At 39.2% G+C, this 13896-nt stretch overlaps 1 non-coding gene across 1 annotated transcript; it reads right to left on the reverse strand.

Annotated features, from left to right (window-relative positions):
* Positions 1-3748: 3748 nt before the first annotated feature.
* On the reverse strand, positions 3749-3823 carry Trnat-ugu (transfer RNA threonine (anticodon UGU)). Its single transcript has one exon. It is a non-coding gene; the product is annotated as a tRNA-Thr (tRNA).
* Positions 3824-13896: the final 10073 nt, after the last annotated feature.

Raw genomic sequence — 13896 nt, forward strand, 5'->3', positions numbered from 1 at the left:
GCTATACTGGTATTTGTCGAATAGGGTCGTCAAAAATGAAAACGAATTTATGCGCTCTTGGTTACTGAAAATTTTTTACCAGTCTTTTTTAATTGCAAAATAAGTCTCAGGCCTGGGAATTATGCCTAACTTTGTTTACAATTTTGATGATAGCGGGAATGTTGATAGTGAAGTTTCAGGAGTATGTTTCCCTATTCTGAAGTTGTCTGATGAGATTAATCAACCTCTTGAAAAAGTATGTCATGTTACTGTGACTCACTTGTTATATAACATACAGGGCGATTCCATGGTTATAAACTTTCACGGATGACGGAGAATTGTAAATATATCTATTTGAGGTAAGGGACCCCGGACCGGAAACGACCGAGTCGAAAGTTAAAGTGTACCTCTTCTACTGCAAGAACTTTGCATATTTTGGCAGAAGGTAGAATGGACTAAAACAAGAAGGAATTATCCAGTAAACATGGGCTCGGAAATAAGAGCTGCACTTGTTCAGGAGAAGAGCTGTGTTTCGCAGTAGCAAAGATGGATAAGTACTCATAGCTATTAAGGAATGCACTTTAGAGCCCACGTTTACTGGACTTTTTTCTTGTTTTGGTCCATACTATCTCCTCCCAAAATATGAAATGCAAAGAGTTTGCAGGTAGAAGAGGTCCACTGTCAGAGGTATCAGAACAATTTTTACTTATAACTTTCAACTCTGTCGGTTCCGGACCAGGGTCCCTTACCTCAGACTGATACATGTACCCTTTCTATCATCCAGGGTCCCTTCCCTCAGACTGATACATGTACCCTTTCTATCATCCTTCGAAGCTTGTATCGTCATCACGGAATCACCCTGTACATTAGTAAATATATATCGGAGTGTCCACCTGTTACACAGATAAAGTTTATTTTGATATACTAGCTTCGATTGCTTCACGATAAAAAAAATTTAGTTCATATTTTGTACTGTTGTCTCCAATCCAACTGTTGACCTTTTTACTATGTTTTATTACTAGCCAATAAACTTATTTTAGTAATGTGTGACAACAATGTAATTACCACTTCTGTTACCTTTCTCGCCCAACACAAACTTGATACAATACTGCCTCTCGGCTTTGAGCCGCGACGCAGTGTTTGCTGTTGAAGACTGAATTCTGTAACTGAAAAGAAAATCAGTATCAATGATTGAAAGTAATGTACCAGAACTAACTGAAGGGTGTTTGTCTGAAGGGGAAAGGGGGGGGGGGACACGGTGCAGAGCAACAGTACATCGTCATCGACAGGTCCGCCTTAGAGTGTCAAACTCACATCTAAGTGATATCAAGTGTTTCCACGACTCTGCGTTTCTGTATCAGTATCGGGATTTTTGAATCAACTATAGGTCAATCAAGTGATATTTTCGAGGGTGCGTTTCGGTAATTGCCATAATATTCGGGTTTCAGTGTTTCAGAGCTACACTATGTGATCAAAGTATCCAGACACCTCCAAAAACATACTTTTTTCATATTAGGTGCATTGTGCTTTCACCTACTGCCAGGTACTTCATATCAGCAACATCAGTCATTAGACATCGTGAAAGAGCAAAATGGGGCGCTACGCGGAACTCACGGACTTCGAACATGGTCAGGTGATTGGGTGTCACTTACACGAGATTTTCACACTCCTAAACATCCCTAGATCCACTGTTTCCGATGTGATAGTGAAGTGGAAACGTGAAGGGACACGTACAGCACAAAAGCGTACAGGTCGACCTCGTCTGTCGACTGACAGAGACCGCCGACAGTTGAAGAAGGTCGTAATGTGTAAAGGCAGACATCTATCCAGACCATCACAAATGGATTCCAAACTGCATCATTATCCACTGCAAGTACTACGACAGTTAGGCGGTAGGTGAGAAAACTTGCATTTCATGCTCGAGCAGCTCCTCATAAGCCACACATCTCGCCGGTAATTGCCAAACGACGCCTCGCATGGTGTAAGGAGCGTAAACATTGGACGATTAAACAGTCGAAAAATGTTGTATGGAGTGGCGAGTCGCGGTACACAATGTGGCGGTCCGATGGTAGGGTGTGGGTATGGCGAATACCCGGAGAACGTCATCTGCCAGCGTGTTTAATGCCAACAGTAAAATTTGGAGGCGGTGGTGTTATGGTGTAGTCGTGTCTTTCATGAAGGGGGCTTGCACTCCTTGTTGTTTTGCGTGGCAGTATCACAGCACAGGCCTGCATTGGTATTTTAAGCACCTTCTTACTTCCCACTGTTGAAGAGCAATTCGGCTATGGCGATTGCATCTTTCAACACGACCGAGCACCTATTAAAAAAATGGTTCAAATGGCTCTAAGCACTATGGGACTTAAAATCTGAGGTCATCAGTCCCTTAGACTTAGAACTACTTAAACCTAACTAACCTAAGGACATCACACACATCCATGCCCGAGGCAGGATTCGAACCTGCGACCGTAGTAGCAGCCTGGTTTCGGATTGAAGCGCCTAGAACCGCTCGGCCACAGCGGTTGGCACCTATTTAAAATACACGGTCTGTGGCGGAGTGGTTACACGACAGTAACATCCCTGTAATGGACTGGCCTACATAGAGTCCTGACCTGAATCCTATAGAACACCTCTGGGATGTTTTGGAACGCCGCCCTCGTGCCAGTACTCACCGACCGACATCGATACCTCTCCTCACTGTAGCACTCCGTGAAGAATGGGCTGCCATTCCCCAAGAAACCTTCCAGCACCAGATTGAACGTATACCTGCGAGAGTGGAAGCTGTCATTAAAGCTAAGGGTGGGCCAACACCATACTGAATTCCAGTATTACCGATGGAGGGCTCCACGAACTTGTAAGTCAATTTCAGCCAGGTGTCCGGATACTCTTGATCACATAGTACGTCAAGTGATGTTTTCGATACCAGTTTTTATCGGTTCAGCCTGTTTTTTCAAGTAGTTTTGGTATGAATTGCATTTTAGTAACTTCTTGATTTTGCGGCTGCTATTTTAGGTTTTAGGCAGTCCTCACCTAAAACCCTCTGTTTCTTGCAATTGTTGCGTTTAAAATATGCTCAAAGGATTTGCTTTTTGTTGTTTGTTTGTTTTATTTGGTCTCCAGAGTTTGCAGCCTATTTAGCCATGGAAAACACTTGTTTACGTTGTACTTTGCATAGAGCAAATACATAATCGCATATTTACAGAATTGAAAGCTCAAGCTGCCAATATTTTTTTCCAATAAATTTTTAACAGTTAGCATGATAAGTAAATTAGACATTTTTGTGTTTTCAGTAAATAGTATTGCTTAAATTAAATGATAAGCAATACAAATAAACGAAAATATGAATACTATTAAAATCTACAGATTTTTTCCTATATTCTTAAGGAAGTTAACCATCACTTTAAACAGACGAACGTGTTTAGAAACGAAAATAGTAAACGCTGATGAGGTAAGAGGTAACCTACATCAAAGTCTTCAGAAATTCCGAAGGTTCTTCGCCAAATTTGGAACACGAACACAAGGTGTAGATTTTATATAGATGTACAGGAAACGAAGCATAGTTAAAACGGAGTCGAATGATGGTGGAAGTCGTAGATCAGTGCAAATGCGTCCTCGTAAACCATGGTCATGTAGAAATTTGAGTTTGTAATGCCGCATGATACCCACATTTTGTTTGTTGTGATACATTCATATCTCTTGAAATGATAATTAAATGGACACCCTAGCTGCAAACAGGCGTTGATGTACTTCATTGGGGACATGTTGAAAATGTTGCCCCGACCGGGACTCGAACCCGGGATCTCCTGCTTACATGGCAGACGCTCTATCCATCTGAGCCACCGCGGGCACAGAGGATAGTGCGTCTGCAGGGACTTATCCCATGCACGCTCCCCGTGAGATCCACGTTCCCAACATGTCCACACCACTACATTCGTAGTGCGCCTAATAGATGTTTGCCCATCATACTCATTACTCGTGGCAGATTAATCTACCAAGTCCCGCATCTCGGCAAGCTCGCTTTGGATACTGTCTAGTTTTGCTTCACTGCGCTGCTCTTGCTCAGTGAGCTTTTGCGTTAATTTTTTCTCCTGCTCATGCAGCATCTGAGCCAGTTTTTCGTCTCTTTGTTTTTCCCTCTGTTCTAACATTCTTTCTTTTTCCCTATCTCTTTCTTCTAACCTGCGCAGAAATTCTGCAAATGGGTCTGCAATCGGTGAGCATACTGGTGTCCCGCTTAATCTAGCACTCGATTGGCCCCCCTGCCCAGCCAGTGGAGTTGTTACTCTATTCCCATTCTGCTGTGGAGCGTCATTCACCGTCCACAGATCCTCGCCCCCCTCTCCGGAAATTATGTTATCCGAGGCGGTGGCTTGGGATTCGTTTACGTATTGCAAATGATCCTCACTTTCCATATTAACCGAATTTTGTTCTTCTGGTACGGATGCTTTAGCTTGTCCTATCTTACCCATAATAAATTCACTTTAAGCCACTGACAAATCTTTAACACTGATACACACAAAATTAATTATCCCCTCCAAAAATAAACATATAAATAAACAAAACGAATAATTATCCCCTCCAAAAATAAACATATAAATAAACAAAACGAATAATTATCCCCTCCAAAAATAAACACATAAATACACAAAACACCGAAGGTATCTCATGTGCACATGGGTTCGATATTCCGCACAGAGCTACACAGGATGCTTGCACAATAGGCCTTACCTTTATTTTTCTTTATCGTAATCCCTTTTCTTTTCTACACTTTTTCTTCTCCAGATCTCCTCAGGGTGTGGTTTTGTTGTTGTACATGTAACAGAATTCATATAAGCATTAATATTTTACAACAATTAGACACATACATAATTACATTCAATGCAATAGAATCATATTAATCGGGCCCCAAAGTTGCGGCGCCAATCTCGCGTCCGTCGGCCGTCGTAATTTAATATATTATTATTGTTATTATTATTTTTTGATTGTTGCCGACTTACGTGGTGGGCCTTAATAAAAATGATATTTAAGTTTAACAATGTAATAAACTTTTCACATTAATTTCCTCGGCTAGTCAGTCCATTTTAAAGCAAGAAATCTTTAGTTATTAATTAAAATTGCGGCCCACACACGCGCGAGAGTATTCTTCTTACCTCCGTTAACCATTGTATTGTAGTCGGAGTCCTGGCTATGGCTCTCGGCTATGGTACTGAAAATAAGAATCTTAAAGCTAAGTATTTTCTGCAACGTCGGGCGGCTGTGGAGAAAAATTAATATTATGCTAATAGCGGGCGAGTTTTCCGCTTCCGCTAATTTTTCATAAGTTAATATCGCCACGTAATGGCGTCGTTGGCGGCATCGGCCGCTGCGATTGTTGAGCTGTAAATTACTTGAATGCAGGTTAATTCAAGGAAGGCGGACATGAAATCGGGATCACCTCTTACAAATTAAAAGTGCACAATAATATTAAATCAGTATATTATATGCTTAACTCATACAAATATGCTTACATTTGCCAGCACTCGCAACATGTCCGTCGACACACATTCAAGACAAGAGAAGAAGTAATGAAGACGACTAAAAAATTAACAAAAGAGCGTATCTTGTCGTCTCTCAGATCATTTTGTCATAAATTATTTCTTTGCATTTGAAACTTGGACAGAGAAATTATTATTTTACGGCTACATGAAAAAAAAATCTCTTACAAATTATGAATGTCTTCTTTATAAATAATTTAAAGTCTTTTCGTAATATGGCACTGGGGACGCTATAAACTGCTCACACTAAACACATATTACGCCCAGTTACTAAAAGTTTTGTAATATCTCTGCTTCCTTCAGGTGCCATTAAGGTGTGTTTGGTCTCGATCTGTTGCAAACCAACATGTGTCTGGTTGTTTTAAAATATCTGTTCCTGTACGGGACCTTGGTCTCCCTACTTATTTATCCCAAGTTCTTGATCTTCTTGGTCGCTTCTTTGCATCCATATAAGAACAGTAGTTTACTCAGTACATTCCTGTTTCCTTTAGTTTCAATATTAGCTGACTTCAATTTCAAATACTAGTCTTCAATGACCGCTACGGTCGCAGGTTCGAATCCTGCCTCGGGGATGGATGTGTGTGATGTCCTTAGGTTAGTGAGGTTTAAGTAGTTCTAAGTTCCAGGGGTCTGATGACCTTTGATGTTAAATCCCATAGTGCTCAGAGCCGTTTGAACCAAATCTTTGTTTAATACATTCACAGCTGCTGTAAGCCTGATCAATCGTCGACATCGTGTTTGAAATTTGTGCAGTCTCTGGTAGACAACGCCCTCTCTTACTCAACACCTACACTTATAGATGAAGTCTCAGTTGCTGTAGTAATTTAGTCGCTGATCGTAATCACTGACTTTTTGTAGCCTAATATTTCAACTATAACTAATTACTGAGAGAGGGACACTTGCTTATGACCTGCGATTGGACGCACGGCGTTCACATTTCCGCATTCCGGTACACATGCGTCGGAAACATAAGCTAACATCTCTTCCTCTCATGGTTACCAAATTTCGAGGTACGTCCAATACTTACTGGAGAAATAAGTCGCTTTAATTTTGGAAACCATTATTTGCTTTTGAACCTAACTGTTGCTCTTATTATATAAAATTGGCTATTATGAACTTCTCCTCCGTCAGAATCAATACGGATTTTGCAAAGGTTTTGTGAAACTCAGCTCATTTTGTTCTCCCACGGGTTCCAGAGGGCCGTAGACACTAGCACCCAGACTGACAGTATTCGCAACAGATACGCACTTTGTGAACAGAATACGAGCTTCTTAACTGGATACAGGTCTTTCTAGCAGATATAATTCAACACATTCTTAAGGGGGAGAAGTCGTCAGACTTACAATTAACTTCGATACTACAAAAAGGAGTAGATTAAGAGCCAGTTCACGATATAAATATATAATAGGTAAATGTATCAATTTGAGGTAAAGGACCCTGGTCCGGAAACCACCGAGTGAAAGTTAAAACGAAAATCGTTGTAACACCTCTGCAGTGAATTTCCTTTATTGCATACTCTTTGCTTTCCATAGTTTGGAAGGAGGTAGTATTGCTAATTGTTCGCTAAATATGGGCCCTAAAAAGAATACCTTAAGAACTATGAACACTTGTTCAGTAGGAGAGATGTGTTTCACGTTAGCAAAGATGGAAAGTAGCTCATAGCTCTCAATGTACGCACTTTAGAGCCAATCTTAACTTAACAACTATTCCTTGTGGTACATACTCCCTTCTCCCGAAACATGGAAAGCAAAGAGCATGCACTAGAAGAGGCCCACAATCAGAGGTATCAGAACGATTATTTTGTACATTTTCATTCGCTGGTGTCTCATGGGATAATATTCTGGGATAATTATTGTCTTAAGCAAGAATAACTCATTGCACAAAAGAAATTAATGAGAATTATGTGTTGATTTCATGCCCATAACATTTTGCTGGCATTTCTTTATGCAGCCGGGAATACTAACCACAGCCCTAAATTACATTTATGCGCTTACGAAATTTTTGGTCAACAGTCAATCAGAGTTTTAAAGTGAAGTGATACTCAAAATAAAACACTATAAGAAAAAAAACCTGCATTGCCCTTCAATGAATTTAACTATGGCATAGTGAGGGTTGAAATATTCAGATATAAAACTCATTGTTTGACAATGTACCCATGGAAATAAAATGTCTGACAGACAGCAGAGTTGTTTTCACATATATATTCCATGCAGTATATGAATTACTGACTAGAGTAGATTAGCATTTTTACTAAAAAAACAACTGCAGATAGCCACCATGCAGCTATACAAATATTTTTCAACTTCTGTACATAAATGGGTTGTTTCAAATTCTTCGCATGAAATGTCAAATGGTAATAGATCGCGTTATGGGAAATAATTTTTGTTTGAAACAAAATGTTCGATACCGCTTGCTAGCGTCACTAGGTGTCCTTTAGTATTCGCCGATCCTGGAACGACGAGATTTCACCAAACAAGTAAGGTCTAACCGAGACTAGAACTCTGGACCTTTGCCTTTCGCGGGCAAGTCCTCTACCATCTGAGCTACCCAAACACCATTCACGCCTCGTCCTCACAGCCTTACTTCTGCCAGTACCTCGCCTCCCAAAGCTGTGAGGACGGGGCGTGAGCCGTGCTTGGGTAGCTCAGATGGTAGAGGACTTGCCCGCGAAAGGCAAAGGTCCAGAGTTCGAGTCTCAGTCCGGCACACAGTTTTAATCTGCGAGGAAGTTTCATGTCAGCGCACACTCCGCTGCAGAGGGAAAATCCCATTCAAGTAAGGTCTACTTTCCAGGTTAGCTCCATACTACCTACCCCCGCAACTTCACAGAGAGATTTTCAACAAGAACCATAAGAATAAATATTTGTGGTCTGAGAAAGATATTTCAGAAGAGAATTAGGAACTCAGATTTGATAGGCCTACCGCATTACACGCGGAGACCCCTGAATGATAGGCAACACACATTGCATACGAACGCTGAAGGGTGCCTATACCCTTTAGCCTCTCTGGGGGATATACGAGGGTTGGAACTTAAATAGTGGCAACTATTTATTCACAACCGCTAAAAAAGAGTTACATGATTGTACCTGTTACCGTCCTTCAAAGTAGTCACCAGCGTTGTGTAGAACCCGTTGCCAGCGATGTGGAAGGCGTAGTATACCTTCAGTCAGTTGTCTCGTTCCTGGTCAGGATACACATAACTAGTGTATATACTTCTGTTGTTCCTTCGTCTGTGCTACCCCAGGCATTGTATATGTGTCGGTGTGAGAACTTTTCAAAGTATGCTATCTTGTAAACGACTCGCACTGGGGTCCTTCAACAAGCAATAGGCATTGTTTCTTTTAAAAAAAAGTGTATTTTTGCACAGAAAATACACTTTATAAGCATTTTTACAATCTGTTGATTGACTAACAGTACGAGACCCTGACAAACAATCCATTCTGTGAAAACCAAACATCAATAGCACTTTCCATTTCCGCAATATTTCCTGTGGTGCAAGTTTTAGGTGATATATAGGGTAAACCAGGGGTTCATATTGTTAGTCAATCAACAGACTGTAAAAATACTTAGAGAGTGTATTTTCTGTGTAAAAAAGTATATATATATATATATATATATATATATATATATATATATATAGAGAGAGAGAGAGAGAGAGAGAGAGAGAGAGAGAGAGAGAGAGAGAGAGAGAGAGGGGGGGGGGTCTAGTATTTATATAAAATTCGTTATTATTTCTCTCAAAATAAAACAGCGGAGAGTGTCTTGAATATAGTGGAAAGCAGTATAACTGAAGGTGTCAGGTTGTGAGTTATTTGTTTACTGCTATTTTGTCTAAAACTGACATGGTGAGACCGTGGCTGTGTACAATTAATGTAGATTAATTCTTAAAGAGAAGAAAACAGCAACCAGAATATTAGTGGCCGGTTGCTGTTTTCTTCTCTGTAAGAATTAACCTACATTATTTGTTTACACTTTGCGCTGCCGGACGAATGCGATTTCCAGAGAGCTCAAAAGTGTTTTGACACGTAGTTTGCCACGTGAATTCGTGGACGTTACTTGCTTCTTAATTGTGATTTGTACTGATATTTACTTACAGTGATAATTACAATACGCCGAAACGTAATGAATATTCCAGTAACCCCAGAAACGCCGTGATAAATGCACTAAAGCAAGGACTGATACAAACCGAATTTGCTCGTATTTTTAAAGCATCTCGTCAGCTCGTTAGTATGTAGATAAAGTTGTATAATAAACGAAAGACTGTCGAAAATAAGCTTCGCAGCGGAAGTCCAAAAAAAAAATCTCCTAAAGCCGGTCATATCAGAAAAAAGTTATCAACAAGTGATGGTCGCAAATCGGCTGTAATGATACAAAGACAACTGAAAGAAAAATATAACGTCGATATTTACGTTTACACTGTAAAATGACGCTCGAGACTCTTTGGAGTACATGGACGAAGACCGACGAAAAAGCCTGTAAATAAGAGATATAACTTTCGGTACCAAATTTTCATGGCCCAATATGCAGTGGCAGTGTGATGGTTTGGGGATGTTTTTCTCGCTCTGGAGTTGGGCCGTTAGTTCGAACTGAAGATAGTATGGATCGGTTCATTTTCTAAAAGTATTGAAGACTCAAATGCCATCATACACCGAACACCACAAGCCAGACGGATGGTATTTTCAACAATATAACGATCCCAGACATAAGTCCAAGTACATTATTGGTTTTTTAAAACGCAAAAAATCGAGGTTTTTGAGTGGTCAAGTTAAAGTCCGGATTTGAATCCTATAGGACATCTGTGGGAGGTATTGGATCGCAGAATAAGAAAAAAAATTATTCGAACAAAGACGCTTTTTTTCAAGCTCTCAAAAATGAATGGGATAAAAACCGCTGTATCGATTACAAAAGTTGGTCGACTCATTGTCGGCGTGGTGTGAGGCTGTCATAAAAGCCAAGGGCTATCACGCTACATGCTGATTTTATTATTACGGTAGATGATAATTATGTGTTAAAATGTGTTTTCAACAACGTCAAAATGCCGTTGCTCCACCATTGTCCTCATTAAAAATATTACACTCTGTTATGTTGTGAACAAGGGCTACTTGGTCACTATTCTGTAGAACGTTGAATATCCATCAATGAAATAAACTGCTGATTTTCATGTTTCATATTTGTTTTTAACTATTCCAATTAATATGGTTGTCAATATACTTTTGAGTGCTGCTGTATATTTGTGTGTATGTGGGTGCTCTGTCTTTGATCTGATGACATGTTCCACACCATAATGTTTATCGCAAATGTTGTGTGTGGAACAATTCATTAACTGAATTTTACACACTGGTGACTCTGAAAATATGTCTACGGAACTGAGAGTGCACACTTATTCAGTTGTAATTGTGACAATGTGGCGAACATTAATCATATCGATTTTGTGTGCCCTCTGACGAATAATAAGGCAGACACGCTCTCATCCTTCAGTGGGTATGAGTCCAATCGCAATTTATGTGATATCTGCTAGAAAAATAAAATTCACATTATTCAACATAAAGCGCTTACATGCAGCAAAACATTTGGAAAACATGTACAACTCATAGCGTCAGATATTACGGGACCTTTACTTCCGAGTAAAGGCAATTTCATTAAAATTACATTTAGATACCGAAAGAAGATTGTTTTATGAAAAGCTCTCGAATTATCAGTCAAATGGCAGCGTCGTGATTTTCCTGTCAACACTGCGAAGCTGAAAAGTATTTTGATTGACTACATTCAACAGTTTCTTTCAAAGAATTGAAAACGTTCTTTGGTGATAAATGGCATTCGTCATATTTCGATATCGATTTAGAGACCTCCATCTAACACAACACGGAGATTCATAAAAATTTTAGGAGGCATATACCGTGCTTATTGTAGGAAGAGACACAAAACCCGAGCGAAAACTACCTGATTTCGATTTTGCAATGTATTGTTAGTGGTTAGCCACAAAGCACATTTTTTTGGAAGCAAGTCAGAAAGCGTCTTCGAAAAATTCCTTACTTTTTCACCTTCCAGTCATTATTCACTGGAAGAACTAAAGCAATGTGCCCAAGAGGACATGCAGAATAGAGTCTCAGGAAGTAAAGTAACGTAAGACAGAATGATTGGACCAGTAACTTACAAGACGCCCTTACGCCGAGTCATATATGAAGCAGTAGCATGAGGTCAAAAAAATTCATTATTATTATTATTATTATAGTGTACCGTTTAAGGCACGCAAGACTGCGAATCCAAATTAGGTCATCCTGTAACGTCTCAATTCTGGAAGAAATATGGACTTCATGATCTGGAAAATATTACATTCCAACATCAAAGAAAAAAATGAAGGTATCTGTACGCAGGTATAGTGGTGCAATATTTAAATTTAATACTATTATTTGAAATGTAGGTTAGATGAATGGGATAGTTTCATTGATGAAATTAAAAGGATATAATCAGTTGCTTCAATGAGCTAATTTTGTCCCTGTATGTTTCCTGTGAAGCGGAGTGTGGCGTAACTACTTCATTTTGCGGATACAAGGAAATGAGCCCGAATGGAGATGACTACACTGAAAGAAATAACGCGATTTGTTTGACTGGAACTGTAGCAGGAAACAGTTTTTTAGAATTTTTTAACCTTTTTATTGGGAGCAGAACATTTGCAGTAATTTTGCTTACACTTTTTCGTGACGCTGATTGTAAATTTCACACTGCTGCGCATAAGTTTACTGAATAAAACACCAAATAACTGTAGATATTAATTACTTCATTTGATTCCCTTAATTGTGATTTTTGTTTTGTTTGAAATTTACGGATTTTTGCCAAAGAATCTATTTTGTGGTTTTGTATTTTTTATTTGTTTTTTTTATATCTTCATAAAATCCCCAGTCCAAAACGTCCAATTAGTCCAAGGGTGATCGTCACATATTTATATGATCATGTTATTTATATTAATTATTGTGCAGCCTGTTAATGTAGCAGTGTTGACGGCCGAGTAAAATATTAAAATAATACAATAATAATAATAAAATTAACTTACAGCTTTCATGTCAACAATGAGAGATTATATAAAAATGGTTGTTGCTGCGTTAAGTCAGATAACTTTCGTGTTCATATTCCATCTCCGGTCCTGAGGTAAATCGGCAATATAATACTATGTTAACAGGGGGACTATATTGTATAATAAACTGCAATTAATAATTATTGCGTTTTAGCAGTGTTACAAAGCAACAGGGAAAAGGATTATAAGCAATATAAAAAACTGCAAGTACTGGAAATGAGAGTAGCGGAGAATCTCGGTGGTAGCTTCATGTACTTTGTGTAACGTTTTCTCTGAATGTCAGACCTTAATGAACATATAATGTCTATATGTGGCAATACATTTTTTGTGTGAGTAGAGATGCACAATAATGTAACTGTAAATACTTAAATACTTGCAGTAAGTGAACTTTCTGCAGTACTTTCAGATATGTTTAAAGTGAGCTCATAGAAAGGACGTAAAAATGCCTACAAAATAGTGTCTCCCTCCAAGTGTGAAGTCCTGCTCAGGTGGTTCGCATGATTTCATGCAGCCCACATAATGTAACTGTCATGTGTTCCCTTCTTCGTGACAATTCTCGGCCGCAGGTGCAATGAAGATGCTCCTGTAGCGTTTTCGAAGAGAAGTGTTTGATCACTCGCCATACCGCCCGGACATGGCTCCCTCTGATTTTCATCTCTTCGCTCACGTGAATCCTCGCCTATGAGGACAGCATTTCCGCACAGACAACGAGTTACAGACCAGCGTAGGGAAGTGGCAGGAATTACAGGCGACTGAGGTCTAACAGGAGGGTATCGGAAATTTGGTAGAACGCTACGAGAAATGTCTAAGCCAAATCGGCGGCTATGTAAAGAAGTAGCTGGAAGCTGTAGCTAAATGTTGCAAATAATTTATTTTTTTTAACTTTCGCTGGGGTTTCCATTTTGTGACCGATCGGAGGTTGAAGAAAAGTAGCCCTAGTAGATAAAATTAGTAATTTACGGATATTTTTCTTACAGACCTAGAAAGAAAAATAATCTAATGTAAGAATATACTATAACTATATCCAAAATCTCCAATTTTTTTACTTAATTTCATTAGCGTTTGCTGTACTTACTATCATCCAATTCCATATTACATTAGTAGTACTTCTGTTGAGCACAACAAATTTATGTTAACACATAGTAGGCGATAATTACGTAAAGATTGAAATCCCTTAAAAAGTCAGTGATTATTTTATACGTTTATGTATTTCCTGATTCAAAGATATTGGTGACATTTGTAGAAAAGTGGCGTTTTAATTTGTATAGCCTGTTGCATGACGTCGCTTTCTTATCACCTGCAGATCTTGATTTA

This window comes from Schistocerca nitens, chromosome 4 (assembly GCF_023898315.1).
Source record: "Schistocerca nitens isolate TAMUIC-IGC-003100 chromosome 4, iqSchNite1.1, whole genome shotgun sequence".
Taxonomy (NCBI): Eukaryota; Metazoa; Arthropoda; class Insecta; order Orthoptera; family Acrididae; genus Schistocerca; species Schistocerca nitens.